At 43.6% G+C, this 12,737-nt stretch overlaps 1 protein-coding gene across 10 annotated transcripts in view; it reads left to right on the top strand.

Moving 5' to 3' along the window:
* The window catches only part of TCF3 (transcription factor 3), a 104,969-nt gene extending 100,594 nt beyond the window's left edge, over nucleotides 1–4,375 (top strand). For all 10 annotated transcript variants that reach the window (XM_069070479.1, XM_069070575.1, XM_069070396.1 and 7 more), the window contains one exon: nucleotides 35–4,375. The gene's annotated coding sequence lies outside the window, so the exon portion shown is untranslated. The remainder of the gene's footprint in view (nucleotides 1–34) is intronic.
* The last annotated feature ends 8,362 nt before the right edge of the window (nucleotides 4,376–12,737 follow it).

Below are 12,737 nucleotides of genomic sequence, written 5' to 3'. Positions count from 1 at the left end.
CTACCAGCCTCTTGACCCTTTCTTTGTCTCTTAGGTCCGCTGCCCCCAGGAAGCCTTGTGACTCGCCCATCTTACTAACGTGGAAAATCCTGGCCCTCCTCCCGCCGACGCCTGCCCAATATGGGAGACCCCCGGCACACGCCGTAAGGAGTAATGTTTTGGTTTTGGTTTTTGATTTTTTTTTTTTAAGAAAGGGGGAAAAAAAGGAAAGAAGGAAAGAAAATAAACACTTCGTCCAAAAATTGCCTTAAGTATAAAGAATGGAAGAGTCAATACATATCACTCAGTTAAGAAGGGGAGACGCTGTGTTCAACTTGGCTTGTTCACAAACAGCCAGCAGCAAATTGTGCCTAAGCCTAATATTTCTGTTTGCTGTTTTTTTTTTAAAGGATAATAAAAGAACATTAGTTATGAGATTTTTTTATGTAGAAGAAAATAGCGATACTTTTGGGATTTTTTTTAAAGTTTCTTTTGCGTATGTTTTTTAAGCGACAAATTTTTTTGTATAAAAAAAAGTCTTGTGTCCCATGCTTTTCTGCTGCTGTTTCTATAGTTAAATGTTGCCTCTCTTCGATCAACCAGATTATTAAAAGTTGTATTAAAAAGAGACTGGGTTAAAAAGCAAGGTTGACTCCTCGGGAAGCCGCTCAGTGTGAATGGAGCCATGTGGGTGTTTCTTGGTTTCATCTTGTTTTTTTATTTTCTGTTTGGGCTTGATTTTTTTTTTTTAGTGGTTTTATTTAGGGGACTTTTTCCTGTGTTGTTCTTTTTAAAATCTGTTCCAAGGCTCCCTTCTGCTGCCCCCTCCCCACTCACCCCAGCTGTCCAAGTCTTGTGTTCCCTCTGTCTTACACTTATCTTCTGTATAGAGTTCATGGACTGAACACACCTTGTTGCTCTGAGCCAGCTCGGATTGGGAGGAAGTGGGCAGAGGGAGCGCTGTCTTTCTCTCCCTGTTCCCCGCCCGGGATTCCCAGAGGCTGAGCTTCCTGAGGCTCCCCATTCCCTGGTTTCTTGGTGTAGGGAGTTTTTCAGGACTATAGATGGGGCTGGGAGGGGGGACCACAAACATTGCTGCTCTTTCTCTCTCCCTCCTCCTTCTCCCACCAAGAAGTATAAACTGGCATAGTCCTCCCTATATCCTCCACACCTGGCTGCCTCTCTCACCTCTACCCCAATCCTGGCTTGTGTGTCCTGGGACAAGTCACTTAAGTCATGCGGCAGTTCTGACCAAGAAAAAGACCTGCCTGCCTCAGTAGTGCTTTCCCTAAATCAGGGAAATCATAGATCCAAACACAATCTAGAGGCCATTTCAGTCAATTCCATGTTGGGTTCTAAGACTGCAAGATGCCGAAAAGATACCAGTGCCCAGTGTCATAGGGACTTTCCTCAGTAGGTGAAATCTTCGGTCTAGGACCCTGTCCATATCCTATAAGGAGACCCTGACTCCAGATGGAAAAGAACCTTGCTGGGGATGTGGACACACATTAGGCAGGAGGGTCACCCAGCTGAGTGAGGAGGAATGCTGAGGGCGAGGTGATAACCCAGGAAGCTAGATGGCACCCACCAGAGAAGTGCTAGATTCGGGCTTCAGGGGAGAACCTCAGGTTTGATCTTGGCTAGAGCTTTACTTCGTGTTCTTGCCCAGTAGGGCTTACCCCAACCCCTGTCAGAATGTTTGCTTCCAGACTTGGTCCTGTGAAGGAAGGTCAACTGGGAATCCTACCACCAGTCTCTCAGAATAGTGGTGTAGCCACCTCCCCACTGCCCTTTTCCCTTCAAGAAAGCCATCAGAAAGAACTTGGATTCCATGGCCCAGGGATGTAGGTAGGATGCCCAGCAAACACTTCATTATTACAACCTTCCCAAGAAGGGGCCAGTCATCAGGACTCTTAAAACATCTCTTACTTCAGGAAAGACTTCGTGACTCCTGCTCTTTCCCTGTAGCTGGGTTGGGGAGAAAAGCATCTTGAAAGACCCCCCACTCCCATAGAGAATGAATCCTTCCCTGGCACTGCCAGCCACGGCATGTGGAGCTTACCTGCACGAGGCTGACCCTGCTTCATGACCTGCTGAAAACACCCAATGGAGTGTGTGCAACCAGCACAGCCTTCCTCCCCTGCCCTTATTGACATGCTCATGACCCTTATTCCCTGGTAGCCAAGAGTACAGAAGCTACTGGTCCTTGTTGCCATACACACACCAGGAACCCCAAGTTCTCGAGTCCCAGGCATGCCAACCTACCCTGGTACAGTCCCTAGCTCAGGCCCCATAGGAAGTCCATGAAGAGATGAGCAGTACTGTTCTCTGGCCTTGCTTCTTGGCCTTGGCCACTCAGAAATTACCAGGCTCACCCTGAAATGTGCCCCAGGATAGTGTCTTCCTGCCAAGTGGGAGAACTACACTGGGGAGTTGCTGGTTCTGTGATGTGACTCGAGCATTAATACCTTGCTCATTTTCCCCCTACATACCTGCCCCTTATCCAGATAGAGGTCACTTGCATCTCTGAGCAAGCATGACCTTATGCCCCAGGGTTCCATGGCCAGGATAGCTGTGCCTTTAGTCCCAGCCAAAGACAATTCCCTTCCATATCCCTTCTTAGGCTTCTTTCTCTGGGTCAAGTGGGGGCACATGTACATCTAACTTGGAAACACTTCATAACTGTCCCATGGTCAGGAAGGGAGAAGGAACAAGGCCCTCCCTGTTCTAGGAAGGAGAGGTGCCGGTGCTTGACCTCTGCTGCCTGAGATGGACAGCTGCCTTTGCCCCCTGTGTGAGCCAGGAAATCATGAGCAAGCCCACCACTCTTTTACTCTTTATACACCTGGGAGAGAAGCCCAGGCATAGAATTAAGCTACTCCCTATGAAAGGAACCAACCTTCCATTTTCATTTTGACTGCTAAGGGTTAGGACTTTTGTCTGGGAATGCCCAACTTTATGGACAGTGCTGGGCCAGTCCTTAAGTCCCAGTGGAGATGGAAAGGATCTCAAAGACCCATCATTCTGTAGGTGAAAGAACTGATGCCCAGAGAAAATAACTTGCCCAAGGTCACAAAGCTAATAAGTAACAAGCAAAATATTCCCTGAGAATGTCTCCCCATGGGTGGGATTCATGGCTTACCATCAGAGGAGAGCCTGTCTCTACCAAAACGATAAGGGAACACAGGTCACTCAGCAATTTCAGGTGTAGGAGAATGTTTGGGACTAAACAGTGGAAAAGGAGTCTAGGATGGGCAGGGACAGAAGAGAGGAACGTTAATTCCCATGCCACCCATGGTCTTAGGAAGCAGGGATATGCTGACAGTTCCTCTATTTTCAAATAGTTAGAACAAGGAGCTCCTCTATTTTGTGGGGCCAAAGAAAATTCCATCTGACTTCCAGTGTCTCCCAACTGTGTCTTTCCCCTGAAAAAGCATATCCCCTCTGCCGACCAGCTACACCTCCCTCTGAGGTGCTGCCCTCAACATTGCTTGGCCTCATTTGTCAGTGGGTCAGGACAAAATGGATAATCTCCCTTCGAGTCCTACCTCTTTCCATTCCTCTTCCCTAGTGGCCAAGCAGTGGAGACCTTCAGCAGAGAACAAAACTTCCCCAACTTCTGCCCCCAACACACACACACACTCAGACAGACACACACACTCACATACTCTTACCCTCCAGTCACCCAGCCCATGAATTCTCGGGAGCCCTGGGTCCCAGGGAGGGACTGGGGGGTAGGAAGGCTGAGCAGCCAGTGGTGTTTCTTCCTTGGTTTTGTTTCTGGGCTTTTCCCCCATGATCTGTGGGGGGAGGGGAGTGCACATTTCTGTTCCACTCAGTGTCCTCTTTGGGCCTCAGCTGTGCTGTCGATTGATGTTGCCTGCCTGTAAATCCAGATGTGCTTCATGACTGAGGAACCTTGTGCTTAAATCAAATATCACATTATTATAGTTTTGAACTATCTGATATATATGTGCGTGTGCATATAGATGTATGTATACACACTCACATATATATTCCTAACCCAGCAAAAAGGAAAAAAAATTATTGGGGTGGGGAGGGGAATTCACAATTAGGGGGAAATTGTGTCTCTGAGTGCCTCAAGATGACTGGTTTTTGTTTTGTTTCTCATTTTTTAAAAAAAGTAATTTTATACAAGTGTCAAAACAGCTGGCTGGATTATTTGGAATTTTTAAATAATCCTAACTTTTTTAAGTAGATTTTGAGAACTGTCTTGTATATAACAGTAATGTAGCAATAAATGTGACATTTTATAATAATATCCCTTCCCTTCCCCTCCTCCATATCTGTCTCTCAGATGTTGTATACCTATGAATGAAAATTAAAAAAAAAAAGTTGTAATAAAAGTTCTACCTTGTACTTTAAAAAAAGAAAAGCCCTTGTGTCCCCTTAAAGGCTGGTGTTGGATTGGTTTGTGCTAACTGGGGGGCTTTAAGGCGTCAGCAAGATCCGTGGTCATAGTCAGGTTTGTCCAGAGTGCCGTAGCTACCTCGTGGAGGAGAAACTGAGGAGCTCCAGTGGCTGCTGAAGCCAAGGTTCCTGGCTGTCTATTCCAACTTGCTCTGCACCCAGGTCACACACCATGTCCCCACACCTAGCTAGCTCTTGAGAAATTATAAGGCAATCAGATTTGGGGCTGGAAGAGACCTTTGAGACCCGCTTGTACGTTCTCATTTTACAGTGGGGTAAATAGCAAAGCACAGAAAGGGAAATGACTTGCCCAAGGTCATACCAGTACTACATATATCCCCAGAGATTTGAACATTGTTCTTTTGACTCCAAATCTACCATTTTTTCCATTCCATTGCCTCACAGTATTGGAAGATGTTAAAGAAATGGGAGACATTTTGTACAATCTTTATTAAATTTTTTTTGGTACATTTTGTTCTTATTTTTTGAGGCATTGTAAGAAGGGGGAAACAATTATTTTTGATACATTTTGTTGTTACATTATATTCATTTCTGTATATATTCCTACACACACACAGAGTAAGCCTTCCCTTATGTAGTGGGGGTCTGCATACTTGTCATGCTTATAATAAAGATTTCTTTAAGAGAAAGAGAAAAGTAATTCAGGAAAACCAAGCACGATATAACTGTCTCTGGGTATATGCCGTTTTCTATACCCACATTCCTCCACTAGAAGAAACTTTTCGGGGAGAATGTCCATGTTCTGTTTAGCTTCAAACTCATGTGTTCCTATAACACTTTCCTGATAAAAAGAGTGTCCTCAGTTTACAGATGGAAAAACTGGAGGTCCAGATAGAGTGAAATAACCTGAGGTCACACAAGGAACTCTCAATATGGAATTGGGAGGACCTAAGGTTCCGTATGCTCAAAATATTCTGTAGTAGCAAAGACCTGAGAACAAAGTAGATGCTCATACATTGGGAAACAGCTAAACCAATCGTGGTGTGGAATGGAATGTTGCTACAGCATTGGAAACTGAAAAATACAGTCACATAGGAAGACTTGGATGAACTGATCTAAAGTGAGGTGAGCAGTACCAGGGAAATCACATAAACAATGACTACAAGAATGTTCGTGGAAAGAACAACCAAAAATAAATCAAAACCGAATGTTGTATAATTATAATAATGAAGTTTGAGGGGCAGAGCCAAGATGGCAGAGTAGAAGCACAAACTTGGCATGAGCTCCCAATCCAGTCATTTCCAATATATGTAAACAAATGACTTAACAAACTTAAGAGCTGCAGAATCCAAGTAACAGAAAACATTTCCCGCTGAAAGCAGCCTGGCAGGTGGACAGGAAGGATCTAATAATGAAGTTTGATCCTGAAAAAGAGATGCAAAACACCCCCTCCCTTTTAAAAATGTATTTATTTTTAGGTTCAGCATTCACTTCTGTAAGATTTTGAGTCTTAAATTTTTTCACCCTTCCTCTCTTCCCCCCTCCTGAAGACGGTCAGCAATCTGATATAGGTTTTACATATATATTCACATTAAACACTTTCACATTAGACATGGTGTAAAGAAGAAACAAAACAAAAGGAGAGCAAATAGTATGCTTCCGTTCGCATTCAAACTTCAAAGGTCTTTCTCAGGATGTGGATGGCATTTTCCTTTATTTGTCTTTTGGAGTTGTCTTAGATTCTTACATTGCTGAGAAGAGTTAAATCTGTCAAGGCTAATCATTGCACAATGTGGCTATTACTGTGTACAGTGTTCTCCTGGTTCTGCTCATTTCACTCAGCATCAGTTCATATAAATCTTTCCGGGCTTTTCTGATGTCTGCCTGCTCATCGTTTTTTATAGCACACTAGTACCTCCCTCCCTTCTTCCCAGATATAGGGGATCTCATATGGAGCCCTGAATGATTGTCATATTGTTTGAAATGTTGATTAGTTTTGCTAAACTTTTTTTCCCCCTTTTCTATTCTTTGTTGTAAGGAATTGGCTTTTCAGGCAAGGAAAGCAGGAGAGAGATTTGGAAATAAAGGTGATATGGAAATAAAAGATGCCGATGTGTAAAACTGCTTCTGGGAACTCCTCCCTTCCCCTTGTAAATGGTTGTGTTTTAGATGACCCAGGTTCAAATCCTAGCCCTACCACTTACTCCCTGTGTGAAACCTGGCCCAAGTCATTTACCTTTCAGCCTCAGTTTCTTGATCTGTAAAAAGGAGGAATTAGACTAAGGTCTCTTCCCACTCTAGAGTGTTCAGGAGCTAGGTAGGGTACAAGGAGGTTGATAGCCCATTGCTTATCATGTAGTCTGACGGTCCTTTACCTCCCTTCCTTCTTCCACTCCAAATTCCCGCAATGGAGACTTGCTGCCTTCCGGGAAAACTCCTTTCCCTGGTGACCAGTCTCTCGCTCCTCATCTTCGGCCCTGCCCCTAACCTGGATAACTTTACCATTTGCCTTTTCCATTCTTGCTTCAAGGGCTGAAGGGAGTCATACAACCATTCAGTCTGGGACCATCCAGATGTCTGTTGTCTAATGACTGCTGTGGCCCAGACTTTTTGGTTTTTCCTGGTTCCCCCTGTTCTTCCCTATCCTCAAGACACCCACCCCTGCCCTTCACCTTGGCCTCACAACTGAAGACCACTCAGATTTTACCGAGAAAATGGAGACCATCCGTTTCAAACTCTTTCTCCCCAGTTCTTTAATCCCCTCGGAATTCCCTCTTCTTTCCTGTTTGCTCCAGACTTAAAGAAAGAGGTGAACCTTCCTGCCAAAGGCAACCTCTATTTATGTCCTTTGTCCCGTTCTCTGGCCCACCCCACCCCCCTTATTAATTTTTCACAAGTGTAGGTGGGGGAGGGGTGGAGATGACAATTTGGCAAAGTGAATCACAAAAGGGGAGCGCTTCACAGTTGCTTTACAATTTTACTATGTTGAGATATCCATGGAACTATAGAAAACTGGCTGCTTCTGTGATATTAACCTAGAGGGGGTAGCCAGGTGGTGCAGTAAATAGAGCACTGGCCCTGGAGTCAGGAGGACCTGAGTTCAAATTCGGTCTCAAACACGTACCATAACATTCACTAGCCGTGTGACCTTGGGCAAGTCACTTAACCCCAATTGCCCTCCAAAAAAGTAAAAAAAAAAAAATTTAACCTAGAGAAGAGAGAATGAGCTAGCCTATAGCCCAAAGTGGAGATGGAAACTTTAATTCCATAAATGGTCCAATTTCCAAACCTGTCTCATGCCATGTGTTCATTTATCACCTAGATCAGGGAATATTTCTTTCCTTCCAGGCCTTTTCAAGTTCATAGCTTGTCCAGAGTGGGCTCCCTGGATAATCTTTGGTCTTTGCATCAACCTCTGGTATAGCGGGTGGAATAGAGTGCCACCTGGTGGGCAAAATTACAGCTACATTCCCGTTTCTGGTTAATGGTAAAATGATACTCTTTCTGCAGACCAAGAGAAGGCAGATCAAAAGCTTGTGTGGATTGCCAGTATTACTTCAGTACAGAGAGAGAGAGAGACCCAGGTACCCATGAGTGTCCCATAGGTGATGGGGACTTCTAACTCCCAATCTGAAGAGAACTCTGTATCTGTTCTTTGCTTTATAAGGCTTATAATAGACTCTGGCTCAAATAAAATGGAACCTTTGAGCCTGGAGTAGTTTCTCATAGAAAGGACCTGAGGCAGTGTGGTGTAATGAATAGAGCACTGAACTTAACCAAAAAAGGAGCTGGCTTTGAATAAACCTTCCTCATTTACTGGCTTTGTGACCCTATTAGGTTCACAAGTGGATTATTGTAAGGATCAAAATGCCATGAATAGGCATAAAGTGCTTCAAAAATCTCAGCATGCTACATGTGTCAGTCATGACTGTCTCTAGTCCAGTATCCTCTGCCCCATTTTACAGGGGAGGGAGGTTTGGTGACATGTCCAGCGGCACCCAGGGAGAATCTGATGGCTTCCGATTCATGGAAATGGGATATTAGTGGAAAAGACAGGTTCAGATCCAAGCTCCAATACTTCATAGCTATGGGACTATCCCTTGACATCTCTGGCAATTCTGCAAGCATGTATTAAGTACCTATTGTGTGTAAGGAACCATGCTCGATGGTGGGATACAAAAACAAACATGAAATGCCCTTTTTCCTTAGAGTGCTTTCATTTTTTAAATGTAATATTTCTTGATGCTTTTTGGCTATATCATATCCACCTAAATATATTTTTCCTCCTTCCCTACACAGCAAGCATCTCTTGTAATAAGGATTTGCAAAACCAGTTCAGCAAAACCAAGCAACACACCAATCAGTTGGGAAGAGAGGGGGAAGGAGAGGAGGCCTTGCCCCAGCCTCAGCTTAGGACTTGGTCTCTGTCTCCTCCCATGCTGGCCATATGTACTGATGGGAGAGTGTTTCACAGACTATGGGGTACCACATGAGGAGGAGGGAGAAGCACCCAGTGAGGGATCATGGGATATAGCATTAGAAAGATATCCTCCAAATGCCTCATGGTACCCTTAGATGTGTAACAGAGCTGTGAGGCCCCAGATGGCCATCGCACATAGAGATGGGAGGGTGCTAGGCTTTTCCAGTTTAGTAGGACCTGACAAAGCTTTTGCTCTACTGAAATCACCTTTAAGAACCTCAAATCACCCCCCTGCCTCAATGAGACACTTGAAGAGGACTTTAGCAGAGGTCAAAGTTAATATCCAAAATATATCCATTTAAAGATTAAAATAGAATTGTACTACCCAGTAGAATGGGAGCTTTTTCAGGGCAAGTTGTACTTTATTTTTGTCTTTGCATCTGGAATACACCACAAAATAGTTGCTTAATAAAAGCTTTTTTTGACATCGCCACTAGGTGGCACTGTGAATAGAGTGCCAGGCCTGGAGTCAGGAGGACCTGAGTTCAAAGTTGACCTCAGATGCTTACTAGCTTTGTGACTCTGGGCAAGTCACTTACCCCTGATTGTCTCAGTTTCCTCATCTGTAAAATGAGCTAGAGAAAGAAATGGCAAACCACTCCAGTATCTTTGCCAAGAAAACCCCAAATGGGGTCACAGAGAGTCACATGTGTGAAATGACACAACAAAAATGGAGCAGGAAAATAGATGTCTCAAGCACCTGGTATGAATTAGCCACTGCAGAGATAGAGGTAATAGTTAGCATTTATATAGTACTTTAAGGTTTGCAAAGCACTTTACAAATATTATGTTATTTGATCCTAAACAACCCTGGGAGGCACTATTATCCTCATTTCACAGAAGAGAAAAAGGAAGCAAACAAAGGGTAAATGACTTGCCCAGAATCACATAGTCAGTAGGTGTCTGAGGTCAGATTTGAACTCAGATCTTCCTACCCCATGGTTCAAGGCATTATCCACTGAGTCACTTAGCTGTCCTATAGGTAGGAACTATGCTTAGCCCTAAGTTTCTTATCAGTGGAGACAATGAGGGAAGATGGTGGCGTATCTACTAATTGTTTGACAAATGAATCAAACAGGGTCACCAGCAAAGACAGGATTTTTCTTTCACTGAATTCTGAAACCTTATGAAATGTGTCCTCATATGATACCAGCATTCTGTTCTTCCCAACCATCCTTGCTCTCCAGCTTCCACCTCTATCCAGTACCAAAGGTACTAGCCCCGTGACCCTGTTGTCCTACAGTAGTTAATCATCATCTCTCTGCAGATGACTTGGAGCTCCATATCCAATCCCAGTCTCTCTCCTAAGCTTCAGTCCCCACCCCTTTACCCCTTTTATTGGACATTTCAGGCTGGATGTCCTGGAGACATCTTAAACTCAATATGTCCAAACCTGAACTCATTCTCTTTACCCTCCCCTCTTCCAAACTTCCCTGTTTCTGTCAAAGCACCATGGTCCTTCCAGTCTCCCAGGTTTATAAGCTTGGCAGTTGCCTTGAGCCTTTATCCTCTCATATTCCATATCCCAACAGTTGCCAACAAATCTTTTTGTTTCTACTTCTACAACACCTCCCACATCTGAACCCTTCTGTCCACTCAGCCACCACCTTAATTTAGCCCTAATCACTTCCGGTGTACATCCTTGCAATGGCCTCCTTGCCTCAATGCTCTATCCTTTATACTTTTGCCATTATACTTTTGTTATTTTCCTCAAACCCAAATTTAGCCACATGAATCCCCTACTCAATCAACTCTAGTGGCTTACTATTGCCTCTAGGATAAAGAATAAGCTGCATTTAGCTTATAAAACTCTTACACAAATGCCCCCACCTTATCATTCCTGCCTCTCCCAGTTCTAGAGTATGATATGCATGCTCTAAAAGTCTCTCAAAGGTATTTGTATTACACCCTATCACATCTCTCCCAGAATCAGGCTCTCCAACTTCTTCCACATGAGTAATTGTATGAGAGGCTTTTAGCAAATGTTCATAAGGAGGGACTCAGGGACCAATCCCCCATTGCATTTCCATATGTACTTGTCTCCCCCATTAAAATGTAGGAATTGTTTCATTTTGTGCAAGTATCCCTAGAACCTAACAAAACTGTCAGGTTACACCTGACTGTAATGTTAATGTGATTTAAGATCTTCCCCATCCATTAATAGGTCTCAGGTGGAGCCCATTAAGGGAAGCTTGCTTGGGGAGGCTTGCTTATAGGAAGGCTTTCACACCTTTTGTTAATTTCTAATTAGGCACTGTGTCCCAAGGGTTGTGATGCCTTCTGGTTCTGAGAAGTGTATATATTCTCTGGGTTGGTATTTTGCCTTGGGGACTCGCTTTTGAGAAGGACCTTATGATTCCCTGGTTGAGATTCTGAGTGCCTTATATTCAGAGCTCCTGACTACTCACCAGAGATGTTTGTAAAGTGTATATAGTTGATTTAGGCAGTCAGAGCCTTGTGTGTTGGTCTATATCTCTCTGCTTGTATTTTCTCTGTCCATATTTTCTCTGAAGTTCAGGATACTAACTTTTCCCCTGAACTAGTGAATGTAATTTTAAAAGATTGTTGACCCCTTTCAACAATTATCTTTCCTAGTAAAGCAGAAGTAAGAACCTGTGCTAGCAGCCATCCTGGGTATGCCAGTATGGTTGCTGCCACAATGACCCCATTTGGGGTTTTCTTGGCAAAGATATTGGAGTAGTTTGCCATTTCCTTCTCCAGTTCATTTTACAGATGAGGAAATTGAGGCAAAGAGGGTTAAGTGAGACTTGCCCAGGGTCACACATCTCTAATAAGTGTCTAAGGTCAGATTTGAACTCAGGTCCTTTTGACTCCAGACCCCATGCACTATCCATTGTGCCACCTAGCTTCCTGGAATATAATAGGTGTATAATAAATACTTAATGACTGATTTATTTGAAGACTCGGCTCTCTTCCCTTCTTTGTGAAAATCACATTTGCCCTTATCTGTTTGAATAGTACTTCTCCTGTCCTCCTTGACAAGTGATCATATATGCCAGTTCCTTCACTACACAGGGCCTGGCAACCTGAACCCATCAAGGACAGCCAGGCACTCTCTTACTCCCTTCCCATTTATCTTGGGCTTCAATTCCATATGTGGTTTCCGAGTTCTCTTTGCCCTATCCTTTGCAGTACAAAGGTTGTTCTTCTTGGCAGTGATAAAAGAACGTATTAAGAATTGAGTAAGGGGCAGCTAGGTGTGAACAGAGCACCGGCCCTGAAGTCAGGAAGACCTGAGTTCAAATCCAGCCTGAGACACTTAACACTTACTAGCCATGTGACCTTGGGCAAGTCACTTAACAATTGCCCTCCCAAAAAGGAAAAAAAAAAAAGGAATTAGGTAGTTTTGCTTTGCTCTGTCATCTTTTCTATTATCTTATATGCCCCTAACTCTACCTTTGGACTCTACCTTCCCCTCTCCCCATATTGCTTTAAAAAAAACACAAAACACTTTTTTGTTGTCCTTGGCCTTCCTTGCAAGATTTGACTCATTCTGAATTTTCTCACTTCTCTTCGTTGTTCTTACAGGCTCTTGCTACACACCTATGTTGATCCACTGTTACATGACTTTGCCACCATTTTCTGTGTGTGTCTATTAAAAGATTGATATCTCTAAATCAGTCTCTTTAAACAATTTCCACTTTTTCTTCGTATCTGAATTTGTCTTCAAATTTTCATTCTTGAGAGTTTTCCCTTCTTTCTAGGCTGATTTTCCCTGCAGAATTTTAGCTCTGAGATCCTACCTATGCTTTCTCTGAACACTCTGAAATCTGGTCTCACCAACTATGGATATAAATCAAGCTATGACTGGCTTTCCTCTCCTTCTGTATCACAAATTTTAAACTGGCAACTTCCCTCCAAGGCT

Source organism: Petaurus breviceps, unplaced genomic scaffold, assembly GCF_028583685.1.
Source record: "Petaurus breviceps papuanus isolate PSGF00001 unplaced genomic scaffold, PetGlider_PUasm1.0 108, whole genome shotgun sequence".
NCBI lineage: Eukaryota > Metazoa > Chordata > Mammalia > Diprotodontia > Petauridae > Petaurus > Petaurus breviceps.
The sequence above is the reverse complement of the archived record's forward strand: the minus strand, read 5'-3'. Positions and strand labels throughout refer to the sequence as shown.